This window comes from Emys orbicularis, chromosome 15, assembly GCF_028017835.1.
Source record: "Emys orbicularis isolate rEmyOrb1 chromosome 15, rEmyOrb1.hap1, whole genome shotgun sequence".
Classification (NCBI taxonomy): domain Eukaryota; kingdom Metazoa; phylum Chordata; order Testudines; family Emydidae; genus Emys; species Emys orbicularis.
Genome location: NC_088697.1, coordinates 9,820,676 through 9,839,548, shown reverse-complemented (window position 1 = coordinate 9,839,548; position 18,873 = coordinate 9,820,676). Strand labels below are relative to the sequence as shown.

Sequence of the window (18,873 nt, the reverse complement as noted above, 5' to 3'; positions counted from 1 at the left end):
CTGCAGGCACCAGGGGCCAGAGAGACCCCAGGGGGTCAGTGCTGGATGGGCAGGACAGAGATTCTGCCCAAAGGCTCTAGGAGCAGCTCATCTCGCAGCCCTTGGGGATCTGCTCCCGGGAAGGGAACGTGCCTGTGCAGGTCCTCGACTGTGATGGAGCCGCTTCCCTGACGCTGCCTCAGCTGTAGTGTGAGAAACTGCTATCTGTAGGAATTTCCTGTTTAGGGTGCACTGAGCATGCTCACATGAACTGAGCATGCTCAGTAACATCTGCTGAAACCACTTCCCTTCACCCTCCCCTTTCTTGGAATCAGATTCTGCGGGCTGCTATTTACAGAGGTTAAAAAGGAGCAAAGGGGGCAAATTGGAGGAGGAGGGTGGCCAGGATCTGAGGAGGGGGCGGAAATTGACTGGTCAGGGGGGTCAAGCAGCTGTAGGCAGGGTTAGGATGGGGGCAGAGGGGCAAAATCAGGGATGGGGGAAAGGAGCTGGGGTTAAGCCCAGGGGAAAGGCGCTGCCAGATGGTGACAGAGGGCAAAACCGTTGCACAGGCAGGGACGGAGGGATAACAGTTACCTTGGTGAACTGAGACACCAGTGTTTGCAAAAATAGGGAAGGGGGCAGAGCGGCTTTTTTATTTCCCCTCCCACAGACAAGTACCTCTCAGCATGGGCTTCCCAGGGCTGGGTTCTTAAAGACACAGTCATCTCTGTCTGATGTCACCTACTGAGGTGCTGTAGGAGACTTAATTCAGTGATATACTTCACAGAAACAAAGAATCCCTTATCAGTGTATCTGATGCATAGTCTCCTAGCAGTTCACAAATTTGTCTTATCTGCTGCTGGGATTCCCTGAATTCCCTGAATTACTCTTATCACTTCGTCATTTAGCTTTGTTATTGGGCAGATGCATGTCATTGTGCTATTTATTTTCTATTTTATTGTGATACTGCAGAGCCAGGGAGTAGTGGGAGAGTGGTCTTTTTGAGCGCCAGGACATGGGCAGGTGGTAGCGCGCACCACCCTCTGCTAAAAGCCCCTCCCCCAGCCTAGGGAGGAGCTACTAAACCCAGAACCTAACCAAGTTTGGGGGGCAATAAAGGCAATAACGGGAACAGGTGTGGGGGTCAAAGGCCCAAAACTAGGGAACCAGAAGGGGACACCGAGCAGAGAACCCCAGACAGTGCCCATTGCTCCTTGAAGGCATTGAGAGAGTCAGCGGACGCTGCCCAGAGGAACTCTGCCCAGATACGTGAATGGATAAAGGAACGAAAAACAGTCCCCCAGTTGCAGCGCCCCCGCCAACCTCCTCTCCCTGGTGCTACGAATGCCACCGTGGCCAGAAGGAGGTTGATGAGGTGCTCCCGTGACTTCGTGGGGCCTCAGATCGGGTGTGCGTAAATAAACAAGTGTGGGGGGAAAGTACAGCCAGAACCTCAATAAGAGGGTTGGGGACTCAGGGATGCAGAGTGTGGGAGGGGGCTCAGGGCAGGGGGTAGGGGTTCCAGAGGGGGTGCGCATTGCTGGGGGCTCAGGGCAGGGGGTTGGGGTGCAGGAGGGTGCAGCAGGGGGCTCAAGGCAGGGGTTAGGGGGCTCAGGGCAGGGGTCTGGTGTGGAGGGTGCAGGAGGGGTTTGGGATATGGGCTCTGGCCCAGCACCACATACCTCAAGTGGCTCCGGGGTGGCAGCGGTGCGTAGTGGGAGTAAGGCAGACTCTTTGCCTGCCCTGGCCCTGCGTCACTCCCAGAAGTGGCCAGATGTCTGGCAGCGGCTTCTGGGGGGGGGGGGCAGGCGGCTCCGCCACGTGCTGCCCTCGCCTGTGGATACCACCCCCGAAGCTTCCATTGGCCGCAGTTCCCCATTCCCAGCCAATGGGAGCTCTGGGAGGCGGTACCTGCAGGCGAGGCCAGTGCATGGAGCCCTCTGTCATCCGCTTCCCCCGCAGGGGCTGCATGCCCTGGGGCTGGCAATCCCATGGCCCAGATTGAAAGCCCTGATGGGTCTAGCCCACAGTTTGCCCTCCCCTAATCTATACACCCCCCTGAGACCCTGTCAACTCACTCCCCATCCCAAGTAAATCCCCTTCTGCTCCTTTCATGTAGATGCCAGGGATACTCCCTCATGCTGTGTCCCTGAGGTCTCAGGCAAACTCTCAGCTCCTGAAGCCTCTGCCACTCACCTAGCGCCCCATGGGTCAGTCCTAACCCTGGTTGTTGGAGCTGAGACAGTGCAGGAGCCTTCCCTAGGTCCACAGGCCTGCGGCTTTGGGAGACGGAGATTGACTGAGACATCCGAGTGTTGGAAACCATGTGGCCACCCTTTAAATCAGGGGCCTGTTCCAGCCCTGAAACTGAGCTGCCAGGATCCCCCACACCGAGCAGGGTGCCCCAAATTACAGCCTGCAAATAGGCATGTGAAACTAACTCCTGTTCTCCCTGCATCACAACTGGGGGTGGAAACACCCCTCCATTGCCATAGGGTGTGTGGGCCTCATGCACCGTGCAGCCATTCATGGAATGAGCCCTTCTATCAGCAGCCCTGTGCCAGGCACAACAGCCCCAAAGGGGCCATGCTGGGCTATTTACACCATCCCTGCAGATGTGCAGCATGTCCGATTGCAGCTGGGAGGTTTTGCTACCAGGGAAGTCAGGGCCTGGCTTCATTCTCTATCCAGCCCATGCTGCTATTTATACCAACAAACGCTGCATTGGTGGACAAGTGAAATGAATCCCAAAGCTCCCTTTCATCAGCCCTGGAAATTCATTTAAGCTTATGTTTGGCCGCAGAGAATTAAACAAATGTGTCTGTTAACAGAGGGGAGTCGAGTTCAACCCCTTGTCACCATCAATGTGCAAACCAGGACCCTGTTGCTTTGCGTTCCTGATGTTCTGGCTGCATTGTGTGGCCATTCAGTGTCAGTCCTTTTAAATAAATAATGTTTTTTTCATAGAAACCATATTTTCCTCATAGACACACATGAACAGATTGATCTACAAAGGGAAGGTGATTCTGAGGCAGTTCTGGAGGGAGAATGGAACATTTGCAGCATTACTAATTATTATATTACCGAGCGTTAATGTTACTGAATGGTATGTCTAACCCTGCAATTAGTTAGATGCAGAAACAACCAGCTCTATGGGTGGCAAATTTACAGAGACTCTGATGCTGATCATGAAATAGAAGCACCTTACCTTCAAACAGCTGCCATTTCAATACCTCTGGAAGTTACAGAAAAGAATGATCTGTGTTAAAGGAAAGTTGCCATTTCTTAGAGCCCCAATTTCTATTGTGTGTGTACAGGAAGGTTTGAATGTGTCACAGGTAGTTTGGTAAAGCTTAGCTATTTTATGTTTGTAACAGGTTCCTGCCCACCTCCGGCAGAGTTTTCAATCACATACTATGGCAACTTACCAAATGTCACACAAACTAGTCCATTCCTCCCCGTATTCAGTCTCTGACCAGAATGTTAGAATGAGGCAGAGAACTGGGAAACTATCACAATAGGAATAAATTAAAAGCTGGGATTAATCAAAGCTGGGATGCAGACACAGCCTATTGTACAGCTGGTGAGGTCACAGGGACACACTCCCGCTAGTGCTGGTTCTGAAATAACAGCAGAAGCAGATCGAAGGGAATGAGCTGATGTGGGAGCTATGGGCAGCTGCCCTGTCAGTGCATCACTCACCTGGGAGGTGTTACACAAAACACAGCACTTCCCCTCTGGAAGAGAAACACTTCCCCCCCACTGCCACCACTTCATTATACTAACCATGGGGCTGTTTGTCCTGCAGGACTTTGATCTCTCTGGGTGGTCCATGGTGATTCATAAAAGAGCCATTAGGGGAGCAGGAGTCATCCCAATGGAAATCTCTTCACTTCTTTCTCAGTGCCACCTTCTTAGCCCTGGCTTTGGGTGATTTGACGTTGACTCTCCGGTCTTAATTGTAGGTGGAATCTTGACCACCTTCTGTGGCTTGGCAGCTTAGAACTTTTGGGGGCTTGTCTCTGCCTTTTTGGTTCCCACTGCAGTCACCACATTCTGATGATTAAGCCTAGACATGGCCATGGTGGCCTTCCTGGGGATCTTGGCGGCTTTAGCCAGCTTCTTGGTGGGTATATTCCTGCTCAGAGCCACTGTCTTCTTCTCATGCCTTGTCCTGGGGGCCCAGCTGCTGGTTGAATGTGAAGGGGTCACGGTGCTGGTGACTTTAGCCTGCTTCAAGTTGCCTTTGCTTATCAGACTCCTGAACCCGAACTGGATGTGGTTCTTGTTCTACTGCATAGCATAGTCCCTGGAGAACAGGGATCTGCAAATGTACATTGTTTAATTTATGAAAACATAAACTAGACACAGAAGACTGGAATGATTTCAGCTGATGGACAGGTTTGCTATGTTTTTATGCATTTGGACAGCAAAATGTTGAGTGTTTACATTCATTTCAAGCATCCCCATATAGTGGAATTCATGAGCATAATGGAGAATATAAATGAAAATGTTTTCCTTTTTTTTTAAATGGTTATCAGAGGGCACTTGGATTTGAACCAAGGACCACTTGAGCTGCAGTCAAACACTCTGTCACTGAGCTATACCCCCATGGCAACAATGGGTTGAAGTTGTTATCTCCAGGACTTTGAAGGACAGACCCTGCTTCAGTGAGCTCCTTTTCTATTCTCAGACCACAGGTGGTTTTAAAACTGGGGTTCAATTAAACTTCATAAATGTGGTAAACGCCACAACTTGCACACCCACCATCATAGCTTCGCCCACTGACATAGCTACCACCTCCTGGGGAAGTGGATTAACTACACTGACAGGAAAACTCTCTCCCATCAGCATAGAGCAATTGTTTTCAAACTGTGGGTCAGGACCCCAAAGTGGGTTGTGACCCTGTTTTAATGGGGTTGCCAGGGCTGGCGTTAGATTTGTTGGGGCCTGGGGCTGAAGCCAAAAGTCTGATCCCCACCACCCAGGGATGAATCTCTCAAGCTCCAGTTTTGCCCTCCCCCCAGGGGGGCAGGGCTCAGGCTTCAGCTGTGGCTCCCTCCCCACCCAGTGTGGAGGGGCTTGGTGTTTGGTCCCCCTTCCCAGGGTTATGTAGTAAGGTTTTTTTTGGCAGAAGGGGGTTGCAGTGAAATTAAGTTTGAGAAACCCTGGCATAGAACATCTTCATTAACTGAGCTGCAGCAGCGAAGACTCAGCGTTTGAAATGTAGACTTGTCCTTAGCCTGAGAGTAAGATTAGACTTAGTTCCCTGTGGCACCATGTGGGCTCAGGCACTGAAAGTACAGCTATGAAGACACCAGCCTTCCCTAGTTGGCAAGAATCAAACCTCCACAGAAAGACCCCCATGGTTTCCTAGGCTAGATCCCTAAGCACTCAGCCACAACCACTTAATACAAGGGCTTTTCTACACTATGGTTCTGTTCTCATTGAATGGTCATTTCCAATTGTTTGCTCAGACCAGCTTACCCAGCACACTCACTGCTGTGCAGCTCTGTAAGCGTGGCCATGGCTGAACAGCAAGAATTCCTGCCCATTTCCCTTCTGGCTGGAGCATGGTTAGAGTGTGTTTGTGGTCAATGACATAGTTGTAGATTGTTCATTCCCAGCCTTGGCAATTCGGACAGTCCCTTTTCCTGTCATATCTCCAGCACATCAGTGATTCCAATAGCAGGGGCAGGTTTTCTCTGGGACACTGAGATTTTTCAGGGAGTTGGTGGCTCCTTTCTTTCCTCACTCTGGAGTAAACTCAGCTTTTTATTCCATCATTCATTTCACGGAACAACAACAGCCGCATGAAGAAAGAGGAGAGCGAATATCTCACTGTCAGGGCTGAAGGTGGCCACGTCCCCTCTGTCAGACCATTGCCATTGCAGGAGAGAAGGTTCCAATGGAATTGAACGCCCTGGCTCAGACTAGAGACACAGAAAGCTTGTGCTGTTCATGGATCTGTACAAAGAAAATTGTGTCTCTGTGTAAACCTGAGGAGGGAAACAAAATACCCACACGGTGACACAATGCCCTAAGGAATGAGGGTGAAGGAATCAGGCTGAGAAATGACTGAAGTGGACTCACCTGGGATTGAAATAACATTCGTTTCTGTCCAGTAGTGAGAAATGTGACATTAATTGAGATGCGGGGTTGAGACTTCTTTAGCTCCTTGTAAAAACTTGAACTTGATTTCCCAGAAGGGAGAAAGGGAAAGTCTGGGGCTGCCTTTAATCCCTGGCTGGTGTCTCCTGGGCAGTGGAAAACACCCCTTGTTTGGTGCTGTCAAGGGGATCGCGGAGAGCTCAGACGTCCCTCGCCTTAGATCAAAGGGGGATGTTGGATGGAATTTATCACACAACCCTCCCTGCTCCCCAAAGCCCCACGGGGAGAATCTAGAGAAGGGAGAGTCATTCCTCACCTGCACTCCCAGAAGAGCTGCTAGGACTCCTTCCTGCCAGCTACTCACCCCCTGGATTCATCCTCAGCTCCTGGGATCTTTCTGCTGCAAAGGCTCCAGAGTCCTGGGGTGAGGAGGGCGTCACTGCACAGTCTGAAATACAAGGGAGGATTCTGGAATTGAAGGAATGGGGGGGAAATGGAGAGGAAAGAAACAGAGAAAACGCCTCTTCTCTCTCTCCCCCCTCCCCCGCCCAGCAAGAAATGTTATCAATGGGGAAACTCCCCACCAGGACCGGCCTTAGGGAAAATGGCGCCCTGGGCAAAACTTGTATTTTGGCAAACCCCCATTGCCCCTGGCCCCTGTGGGCTTCCCACTCCCCCTAGATCCTGCACTCCCAAAGCTTGCACCTCCTTCACCCCAACCCCTGCCCCCTCACCCCTACACTGTGTCCCCTTTGCCCTTAACTCCTGCACTCCCCACCTGTGCCCCCAGCCACTGCCCCCCTCCTGCACCCATGTGGGGAAATTGACCTGTATGCATGGAGCAGCTGGCATTGCTGCCTGCTCCTCCCTGGAATGCTGCTTCTCTGTGCACCTCTAGGGAGCTGCGGGGGGGGGGGGGGGGATGGAGCAACATCAGAGCTCCCTGCATCCAGGGATCCACTTAACTCACCTGGGCTGGTCGGTCATTTTGGCAAAGTGGCCCCATCATGCTGCGTACCTAGGCAGAGTAGGTGTGTCTATGCAAACACGGTCTGTTCCTGAAATCTTTCCCCCAGCTCATCACTAGATGTGAGGGGGGAGCTCATTCAGACCCTGCGTACGCTTAGTATTTAAAAACTACATATTGGCCCTATCTCTGCTGGCCTTAGATTTCTCCTCCTGTCCTTTTCCTGACAGTTCAGATGAGGTGGCTGAGTCATTAAGATGATAGATGCTAATCCATTATTCTTTGTATGCATGGGTTCAAATCCCATCCTCACCAGACAGATTTAGTCTTCTCCCCTCCTTTATGAACAACCATCTTCCCCTTTGGTACAATGACAGACCAAACCATGTTGCCTCCTGCAAACAAAAACCTTCTCAGGAACTCAGACCCCCTGCTTTAAATGAAATATGTCTAAAGCCCAGATTTCTGAAAGAATTCTCTTGTTCTGTATTTCTTAGTTTTTATCTCAAAAGGTAACATCCTCATAATTTCCCCCCAAACACCGTGGGACAAGATTGCGGATATGGGACATTTAAAATACTATCTTACCCCAAAGATTGAGGATCAGCAGGATGGTCATCTGTGAGGGGACTGGACCCAAGCTTTCAGTAACTCTATTTTCAGTGCCTGTGAGTGTAATTTAAACCATGAAAACAGCCATACTGGGATAGACCAAAGGACCATCTAGCTCTGTATTTTGTCTTCTGACAGTAGCCAATACCAGGGGCCCTAAAAGGCCACTCAAGAAGGCACCACTGGGAGTTGAACCCAGGATCTGCTATTTACAAGACAGGTGCTTTAGCCAGCTAAGCCATGGTGCCTGCCTAGGGCTAAAGCACACTGTCTTCCCACAGCTGACTCCCCGCCATCCCCACCAGGGCCTGACAAGTGTTCCTTGTGTTAGGATTCTGCAAAGCAGAGGAGCAGGTGAAGTTTTACTTCCAAGATGTCTGAGGCCCCACCTGTACTCCACCATCACTCCCTTTTGGCCACTTACCTCCCCTGCTCTGCCTCTTTGGCTGAGGCCTGCTGGTCTGCCTTTCACTCGCTCCTCTCCTCCCCTGAGGCCTCCTCACCTGCTGCTCGTGCCTCTCCACCCTCTACCCCAAGGTCTGCCCACAACCCACATCTCTCTGCTCCCTCCCCGGAGACCCAGCCTACCCACCTCTTATTTCGTGCTGCTGTTGTTATTCCATGAAACATCAAGGATGGAATAAAAAGCTGAGTTTACTCCAGGGTGAGGAAAGAAAGGAGCCACCAACCCCCTGGCAAAGCTCAGTGACCCAGAGAAAACCTGCCCCCGGCTATTGCAATCACTGATGTGCTGGGGATATGACAGGAAAGGGATTGTCTGAATTGTCAAGGCAGGAAATGGACAACAATCTACAGCAACGTATTGGCCAGAAGCAGGGTTCTGGGTGGAAGGAAAAGAAGCAACGGTTAGTCCGAGTGCACTCCTTTCTGGCCGAGATGGTCTGCTGTGGTGGGCTGAGCTTGGGGTGCCATTGATGACTTGGGAGTGGGGGCAGGGGGCTGGCTGTGAGCAAATCGAATCCAGGAAGCCCCAGCCTGCCCCTCTGGGGGCCGAGTCTTTCTCTTCTCTCCTGTCTTGGGGAGCCCAGCCTTAAGGCTGCCCAGCATGTGCTGCAGCTCAAGCATTTTGCCTTCCTGTGTGGCCTGTGCTGGAGAGGACCCTGAACCCCTGTGGGGTACTGTTGGGGGGAAATCCCACCACAAATAATTCTAGCCAGAAGATCAACCCATTGGGTCGAATGGGGCAAGCTGGAGGCCTGGTGACAGTCCACGGGGCCAGCAGCTAAAGCCGTTTTCCCGCATGTGGGGGAGTTGGCTGCCGAGGTTCGCCCTTCTCGCTCCTTGTGCTGCTGCACCCTAAAATCCCTTTCGGCCGGCAAGATGTGCACGATGTGAGCAGGACATCCAAGGCCTATCACTTCCCTTTTTAAGCTTGTCCTTACTTTAATGTGCAAATGTTCTCTTCTATGTCTGTATCGAACACCAAAGTTTGTCTTTGTATTATCTGCTTCCATACTTATTCAGAACATTTATTATCTCATTATAAGTTCTGATGTTTCTTCTTTAAGTTTGACACAATACACAGGTTTAGTTTGCAGACATAAACTGCCTTCATAAACCTTGAAATTGCGATCCAAGAGAGGAAGCAATTCCACATATCTGTGATTCAATGCACCGACAGTGACACGCATTCAACATTTTTCAGGTTGTCGATTAGTTCATCACATGCCCATGGAGCAAAAACATTTGCAACTATTCCTTCACACTTTGTCTGTGCACATCAGCAGGAGCACTAAAGGCACTCACTATTCATTTCTGCTTGATAGTCCCTCTGTCTATAGATTGGAACCAAAAGCTTGAGCTGAAGTCTTGATATGAGGGTTCTTCTCATTTGACACTACCAAGACCAGAAGAGGGAGTTATAATCATGTAGTCCTGTATAACATGGGCCATTGAACATCCCCAGAATAACTCTTCGAGCAGATCTCTTAGCAAAACATCCAACCTCAATTTAAGAATTGTCAGTGATAGAGAATCTACCACGACCCTTGTAAATTATTCCAATGGTTAGTTACTCTCATGGTTAAAAATATACACCTTATCTCCAGTCTGAATAGGTCTAGCTTCAACTTCCAGCCATTGGATCATGTTGAACCTTTCTCTACTACATTGAGGAGCCCAGTATTAAATATTTGTTCCCTACGTAGATATTTATAGATTGGGATCAAGTCACCCCTTAACCTTCTTTGTCTTAAGCTAAATAGATTAGCTCCTTTAGTCTATCCCTACAAGTTGTGTTTTCTAAGCCTTTTCTCATTCAGCTAGATCATATCACTAGAACTGTCCCTGCTCTAGATGGGCAACTATTCTCCACACTTCTAGTGAAGTCTCTTCTGACAAGAGAGGGGGCATGTGTGTTAGGTTCATCAAGCATTACTGCTGGCTGCACAGGGAGAGAAGACCTCTGAATGAAGAAAACAAACTCTCCAGGCTATAGAATCTACGATCTGACTGGGCTGTGAGTGGGCGTCTACAAATGCATGTCTCATTGCTCTGCCGGGGTTTTGGACAGAAGCCAGAGTAGGATGATAGGCAAATATCCTGGAGGGCCTGTAGTGCACCCTTTAGTATACTAGAGTTTAGCATCCCGTTAATCAGCCACAAGGTGGCACTGTGTGTAAAATACCTCATTTAAATGAACTGGTAGAGCATTAAAAGATGTAATGCTGAACGCATCTGGTGTGTGTGTAAGCAAGCTCTGTAGCCAGTCCTTATTTAGTACAGAGGAACGTCATTACCTTCAACTCAGTGGCATTTCTCTGTCGGTGGTCGGGGCAATCACATGTGCTGATGCATTTTTTCTTGAATATAGTAGTCTATAATTTTCATTCACAGACAGTGCACAAAACAGAGATCAAACCTCACAGAGCATAAATGAAGGTACCTCTCACATTCGGCAGAATGTGCCATATTAGAGATGAGATTTGCACTTCTCATAGACAGACAATGACAGCTGGGAGGGGAATGTAACATTGACCAACCAGCTTTACACTCCCACACATTCTGGAACTTTGTCACTAGTGCCTGTCTGTGTAATTGAAACCACCCCACACCCGACTCCCTGTCAGCCCCCATCTATGCCTGACAAGTTCAGCTTGTGTTTGGATTCTATCAAGCAGAGCAGTGAGATCCAGCAAGCACTTTTGACTTCTTGCAAGGATTTTCTTTAAAAATGTGTGTGTGTGTGTGTGTGTGTGAGAGAGAGAGAGAGAGAGAGAGAGAGAGAGAGTATGTTTGTGAGTTGCAAATTTGGCACTAATATTACAGCACTAAAAACAGAAGAGACAAGGAATTTCATATTCAGCAGCATTTCCACCTGTGTGGGGACACCCCAATGAATTTATGATCCATCACATTAAGCACTCAGCCAAAATTACCTAACATCCTGCTTCTTCATGACCCTTCAGTTGAGTTCTCTATAGGAGGGAGCATCTAGGAATTGGTATTCCTGGCTGCAGGTTGGGTCTGGTTTCCCCCAGCCTTTGGGTCTGTGTAATAAATGATCCCAAGGGGAGCCATCTCCTAGAGCTTCCCCATGTCCCATGGATCTCAGGACAGTGAGAAACATGTAAGTTATCTGTAAGGTGAAAATTTATGTAAGACATGACAACATTTCTCCTTTATTTGCGGTAGAGGGAAGCCTCATAGTTCCTGTAAGGCCAAATATTGATATTTCTATGGATGTCTGCTTATACAGGGAAATTGACAGTTGATATTGATATCAGCAATTTCTGGGTATCATTTTTATAAAGATGTGCTCTTTAAAAGTCTATGAAAATTATCATATTCAGCAACACAGTATCTGCACATTTTTATAAATGTGCATGTAGAATGGTAATCAACTACTCTCTGAATTCACACATGGGCATGACCCTCCCCTCCTCTTGCCCTGTCCTCAGTTGGTCTGTGGCATTTAAGCCTTTCCTTAGAGCTGTCAGCAACAGCTGCCTCTGCTCTAGGGCCCAGAGGAGGAAAGGTGTGCTGGGCTCCAGCCGGGGATTCTCTCCCTCCTGCCTTTCCCTGACTAATAAACCTGGCCCTGGTACTGCTCCCCTTAAGTGCCATGCGGGCAGGAGGAAGAGCGTGGCAGCTGCAGGTACAAGGACCAAATTGTGGGGATCAGGTGAAGCAGCAAGAAACACAACCATCAGGTCAACCCGCAGGAATCTCTTGCCAGATTGTTAAATTCTAGGGCCCCAACCTATTGAACCAGCTAGACCAAAGCCCTAGCTCTAGTGGGCGTCACTCACACAGCAGGAAGGAAAAATCTCACTTTGGTGCACTTAGGAAGAAGGAAATCAAGCACATTGAGCTCCAAGGTTTTACAGCAAACCAACACAGCACCCAGAGGTCCCACTGGGATTTGAACTCAGATGGCAGGATTCAGAGTCCAGAAGGCTGACCATTACATCATTGGACCTGCAGTGGCTGTCATTTCAGGACTCCTGTGAGACCCTCAGCTGGTTGGTTTGCACTCTGCACTCATTGCTTCCCTCCAGCTGCTTCCTCTCTCGGGACTCTCTCTTCTCCTCCATCTCTCTTGCTCTCCTCCCCTAGACATTGAACCCAGCCCTTGTTGCTGCTGACACTAACTGGCAGAAGGGCCTATAAGTCCCCTGCCTGACGGCAGGCAAGTGCATGTCGTGGGCCATAAGCACCACAGGTTTTAACCCTGTTTGCTTCCTTCCCCATGTCTCTTACTTAGATTATATGGAAGTACACCTATGGCTGGGATATGAATTTGTGGGCACAGCATTGTGCACTGGGCTTCCAAGACAGCCTGTAATTCAGCAAGGGCTTTGCAGCTGGGCCTTGGCCTGGAGGCAATTTTCTCTCCACACAGCAGATGGGGGATGCACTGGGACCAGCTCCTGGCTCTTTTTTGTGAACTGGTTCCCCGTGAGAACACACCAGAGATCACTGCAATCTACATAGGTGACAACCACCTGGGAATAGTCTCCAGGCCCCAGCTGATTTGGAAAGTTAAACATGATATTGCACAACATAGAACTATGGGGCCAGGTCCCATAGAAAACAAAGAGAAGAGAAGAGAAGAGAAGAGAAGAGCAGGAGATGGGATAGAGAAAAGCAGCTGGAGAGAACCAGGAGTGCAGTGGACAGCAGGGGCAGCAGGTTTGTAGAAATTTTGGTGGTGCCCAGAATGACCAGAGCCCGTCCCCCCAAACTGCACACCCTATCTGCCTAAGGTTCTGGGAGGGACTTTGGGTGGGGGAAGGAGATCTGGGGTGCAGGAGGGGTGCCGGGTGCAGGCACTGGGAGGGAGTTTGGGTGCAGAAGGGGTGAGAGGTTGGGCTCTGGGAAGGAGTTTGGGTGGGGGAGGGGGTTTGGTGTGCAAGCTCTGGGATGGAGTTTGGGTGCTGGGTGTATGCTCTGGGCTGGGACAGGAGGTGCAGGGTGCAGGAGGGGGTGAGGGGTGCAGGCTCAAGGAGGGAGTTTGGGTGCACGCTGTGGGAGGGAGTTTGGCAGCAGGAGGGGGTGTTTGCGAAGGGGGTGGGGGTGCAGGCGCTCAGATGGAGATTGGGTGCTGGGAGCAGGCTCTGGGCTGGGACAGGGGGTGGGGGTGCAGGATATGGGACAGAGTTTGGGTGCAGGCTCTGGGTGGGGGCAAGTGGTGGGGATGTAGGAGGGTGAGGGGTGCAGGCTATGGGAGGGAGTTTGGGGGAAGGAGGGGGTGTGTGGGAAGGGTTGGGGTACAGCTCTGGGATTGAACTTGGGGACGGGAGGGGGTGCAGAGGGAGGAGGTGCAGGCTCTGGGAAGGAGATTTGGGGCTGGATGGGGTGTGTGGGAAGGGGTGGGGGTTCAGGCTCTGGGATGGAGTTTGGGTGCTGGGTGCAGGCTCTGGGCTGGTGCAGGGGTGCAGGATGGGGTGGGGGTGCAGGCTCTGGGCTGGGGGTGCAGGCTCTGGGAGGCAGTTTGGAGACAGGGGGTGCAGGCTCTGGGAGGGAGTTTGGGGATGTGGGGTGCAGGCTCTGGGAGGGAGTTTGGGTGCAGGCTCTGGGAAGGAGATTGGGTGCTGGGAGCAGGCTCTGGGGTGGGGCAGTGGTTCCGGCGGGGATGAGGGCTGAAGGCTCTCGCAGGGAGTTTGGGTGCAGGCTCTGGGCTGCGGGTGCAGTCCCTGGGAGGGAGTTTGGGGATGGGAGTGGGTGCGGAGGGAGGGAGTGCAGGCTCTGGGACAGAGTTTGGGTGCAGGCTCTGGGCTGGGAGTGTAGGAGGGGGTTAGGGGTGTAGGCTCTGGGAGGAAGTTTGTGTGCTGGGAGCAGGCTCTGGGCTGGGACGGGCTGGGGGTGCAGGAGGAGTGAGGAGCATGGATTCAGTCATTTCATAGGGCAGTTTTAAGGCTATTAAGATTTGGGGAACAATTTTTCCTAGCATCTTCCCTTTGTATATTTCAGAGGTATTCACACACTCACACCCACTGAGCCGCACAGTTACACCCCAATCTAATAGAAAGGCTGGAAGGTCTCCAACTTCATAAAAAGAAACCGAGAAAAAAATAGAAAAAGGAACAAAACATTTCTAAGATTATAAGGGGTTGGGTCTCTGCACCTCTCAGTCTTTGGAGTCACCTGGAGTAGGAACTGTAGCTGCAGTTTAGGAACCAGATACTGGCATAGATGCTCCAGCACTTCGGGCTAGCAGGCTTTTCAGGTACAGGGAAACTAGTGAAGGCTGCATAGCCTGTCGCCGTTGTGCTTCATTCCCCGGAGGGGATCAGTCCTGAGATCCTGGCAGTCAGTCTCTCTGAGGCTATATCTACACTGGCAGAGTTACAGTGCCGGGAGTTACAGTGCCGGGAGTTACAGCGCTGCTCAGAGAGCGCTGAAGGGAAACCACTATTGTGTGTTTACACTGTCAACTGCCTGCACAATAGCGTGTTCACACTTGCGGCACTTGCAGCGGTATTCCGAGCAGTGCACTCAGTATCCCACTGAGCATCTCTTCCTCTTATGCCGCTAAGAATTGTGGGAACGTGGAGGGGGTCACGGGGCATCCTGGGTCCTGTCCCAATGCCCCGTGATGCATTGCTTCGCATCCCAGCAATCCCTGTGCTTCCGTCCGCATTTGGCGCCATCTTTCAATGGTTTGTGTACTGCGCATTCTGCCTCTTCGGGCAGCAGGAATGGATCCCGCACTGTTGACCCATATGCTGCTCGCTCTTATTAACACATCACGAGTGGCAGAGTTATTCCTTATAGTACAAAGGCAAGAGGAGTTCAACACTGATCACACCACATGTAGTAGCTATGACACGAGATTGCTTATGGCATTCATGGAGGAGCTGACCACAGTGGAACGCTGCTTTTGTGCTCAGGAAACAAGCACTGAGTGGTGGGATCACATCGTCATGCACATCTGGGATGATGAGCAGTGGCTAGCAGAGCTTTTGGATGAGGAAAGCCACATTCATGGGACTCTGTGATGACCTTGCCCCAACCCTGCAGCGCAAGGACACGAGAATGAGAGCTGCCCAGTTATTGGAGAAGTGCGTGGCAACTGCAGTGTGGAAGCTGGCTACTCCAGACTGCTACCTATCGGTCACTAATCAGTTTGAGTTGGGAAAGTCGACCGTTGGACATGTGTTGACAAAAGTGTGCAGGGCCATTAATTACATCCTGCTCCGAAAGACTGTGGCTCTGGGCAACGTGTGAGACATTGTGGGTGGCTTTGCACAAAGGGCTTCCCTAACTGCGGAGGGGCGATAGATGGCACACATATTCCAATTCTGGCACCAGACCACCTAGTCACGGAGTACATTAATCAGAAGGAGTACTTCTCTATGGTTCTCCCGGCACTTGTGGATCACTGTGGGCATTTCACAGACTAATGCAGGCTGGCCTGGTAAGGTGCATCTTTCAGGACACTGGCCTGTTCAAGAAGCTGGAAGCAGAGACTTTCTTCCTGGACCAGAAGATCACCGTAGGGGAAGTCAAAATGCCCATTGTGATCCTGAGAGACCCTGCCTACCCCTTAGTGCCGTGGCTTATGAAGCCATACATGGGGCACCTTAACAGCAGCAAGGAGCGGTTCAACAACAGGCTGAGCAAGTGCAGAATGACTGAGTGTGCTTTTGGCTGTTTATTTGTGAAGGGAAGGGTAAAAGCTTCACTCAGGGCTGGACCACTGAGGCTCAGCACCTGGAGGCTGAATTTGAACAGCCAGAGACCAGGGCTATTAGAGGGGCACAGCGTGGGGCCATAAGGTTCAGGGATATCTTGAGGCAGCAATTTGAAGCTGGAATCCACTAATATTTGTTGCTATTTACAGCAGAACAGTGCTTGTAATGCTAGGAGGGGATTGTTATTGGTGCAGACAATGCACTATGAAGGTTTAAGAAAATTGCCTGTTGCTTTGTAGGGATCTGTTTGCTTTCAACTAATGGAATCAAGATTGTTTTCAAACCAAAACTATTATTTTATTAAAAAGCAACCACCTGAGGAGAGACAAACAAACAAAAACACATCAGCACCGAGGGGGGTGGGTAAAAGGTTACACATCTTGTCTCAAGTAATTTTCCTCTTAACAGAAGATTTATTTTAAAATTTATCAAAATAAATTCCATTTTAAATAGAAATAATTACAGTCCATATTGGGTCTCTCTTCTCGTACATGCCATCTCTCTCACATATTCCCCCACTTTAATTCTTTTGGAGTGAGGTTTTAATTTCAGGATTAGCCACCATTTCCCGAATCATATTGTAACACTGAAAGTTATCACAGAATCAGCCTGTTACACTAATTACACTAATTAACATCATGTTTAATTTCATTGTCCCTGGTAACAACTTATTCAAGGATTACAAAATACAAACTTATAGGGCAGTTTTCTCTTAATTCCCATTTCCAACCAGTTAGCTTTGTGTGAAGTCACACTCTACAATAACCTAGGAGCCTTCCATTTCTGTGAGTTCATTTCTCTCTAGGTCTTCTACCAGAAGTGTGGGTGGAAAGGGTCTCTCACTACGTGGGAAGGCTGCATCATGAGCAAACCCACCTGTATTTTATTTTCACACTTTCTAATCTTTCAAAGTAGCAGGAGGTGGAGAAGTGATACAAATGCATTAGATTCAAGAGTAAACTAAGAGAGCAAACCACAGACGCTGGACTCAGTATTCATATATCCTGCAGTCTGAACTTGGAATCTGATACATTCCCTTATTGGCTACAAATCATTTGCCCAGCATGGAAGTGCTTCTTGTCCAACAAGGCAGCCAAATTGGGACCCATAGGCATGGAATGGCTCTGAAGGAATCAGCTGAAAAAGACAGTTGTTCCCAATTTAATCATGGCATCCTTTAGGAGTGTGATCAATGCCACTTAATTAGTGAGCAGGGTTCTAAAAATAGTTTACAGGGCTACAGGTCACCATAGCTTCCATCTCTGGGGTGAAAATCAACCACTTGTACCTGCAATTTCTACCTGACTTCTTATCAAGTCTTTGACCTTACTTGAAGTAATTTTACACTTCTCTGGTGTAGAATAATTCACCAACCATACAACATATCAGTAGCGATAGTGAGGAATAACTCCCCCAAAATTTCCTTTTATTTCTTTAATCTGGTGGCACAGGTTTAAATTAGGGACTAAATTCAGGTGTGGCTTAGAATCCCTGTAAAACACCAAATGTCAGGTATCTATTAAAAATAATTATCTTTCTGCAGCTATATCATATTCAACATGGATTTCATTTTCTACACATTTGCAGCACCTCCCAGGGGTGAGATGAAGAGAAATGTCACTTCCATTTTTCCCATCCCTACCTAGATAGAGATTGCATTTCCCAAATAATAGGCAACATGCACCTGATTAGAAAGGAGATATCTTCAGGAGCGACCTCCTGCAGGGCCTGGGCCACAACTGCTTTGGGAGCCAAATGCATGGGTATTTTACTTAGTTCCAAGTCATTTACCAGGGAATCCTCTTCCCAGCCCTTTAGAAAAAATATTGACCTTACTAATTGAACAACAGAGGGATTGGGATGGTGATGAGGAATAAGGGAATCCCTCTGATGTACCCTATCTTCTTCTGTTGTTTCAGAGGGTGAAATGACATTTTTCCCTATCCCTGCCCTGTTCCTGCTCTTTGTTATAGTTCAATATATTTTAAGTGAGGAAAATGGTAGTAAAAACATCTGCTCTGCAGCACAACCTGGAGCAACATCAGAGCAACTGGGAATGAAACAATTTGTTCCCAAAGGGGGAACCTGATGACTAACAATTGCTTTCAAATGGGGGGGACAGTATAACCATGATGCTCAGGGTTAGTTTAGACTAGGAAAGGTGATGGAGTTTAGGTCAGCTCAAGGGGAAAGCTAATGCACCCACTGCACCTGCTCTACAACTATAATTGTCTTTTTACACCAAGATCACTAACTTGAGCAGCCAAGGCCATGTACAGTCCTAGTGGCTGTAAGGCACAGGTAGTTTTTGCCTCAGTGCAGCTTGTTGGGATCAAACCTCTCGCTCCCACCTGGAACCGATGAACATTCCTGACTAGAGGGACACACACTCCTTCGACTCAAAAGGAAAGGAGTTGATAGTAAAGATCACAGGACTGACCCCAAAGAAGGGTGAGCTGCAAAAAGCAGAAGCAGGCAACTCATCTGGGGGAGCTGAGAGACCACGCTGAAGATGGTGCAAAGATCACTCTGTGGGAATTAGCAAATGTGATTTTTTTTAAAAGAAAAATCTTTGGCCAGCCCTAGTCAAGGCATTTAATACAGTTCTCTCTCATGTGGATTTTCTGATGTCTGATAAGGGTTGAGCTCTGATTGAAACTTTTCCTGCACTCAGAGCATGTGTAGGGTTTCTCTCCTGTGTGGATTCTACGATGTTTGATCAGGTCAGAGCTCTGATAGAAGCTTTTCTCACATTCAGAGCATGTGTAGGGCGTGTCTCCTGTGTGGATTTTCTGATGTGAGGTGAGGGCTGAAGTATGAATGAAGCGTTTCCCACACTCAGAGCATCCATAAGGTTTCTCCCCTGTGTGGATTCTCCTATGTCTGATAAGGTTTGAGCTCTGATTGAAGCTTTTCCCACACTCAGAGCATGTGTAGGGTTTCTCTCCAGTGTGAGTTCTCCAATGTCTGATAAGGGTATAGCTCTGATTGAAGCTTTTCCCGCACTCAGAACATGTGTAGGGCATCTCTCCTCTGTGGATT

The 18,873-nt window shown here is 49.3% G+C and overlaps 2 non-coding genes across 2 annotated transcripts; both read right to left on the bottom strand.

Moving 5' to 3' along the window:
- Positions 1-4,521: 4,521 nt before the first annotated feature.
- Positions 4,522-4,593, bottom strand: TRNAC-GCA (transfer RNA cysteine (anticodon GCA)). The gene has a single exon. It is a non-coding gene; the product is annotated as a tRNA-Cys (tRNA).
- A 3,253-nt stretch (positions 4,594-7,846) lies between these two features.
- On the bottom strand, positions 7,847-7,920 carry TRNAT-UGU (transfer RNA threonine (anticodon UGU)). The gene has a single exon. It is a non-coding gene; the product is annotated as a tRNA-Thr (tRNA).
- Between the last annotated feature and the right edge of the window lie 10,953 nt (positions 7,921-18,873).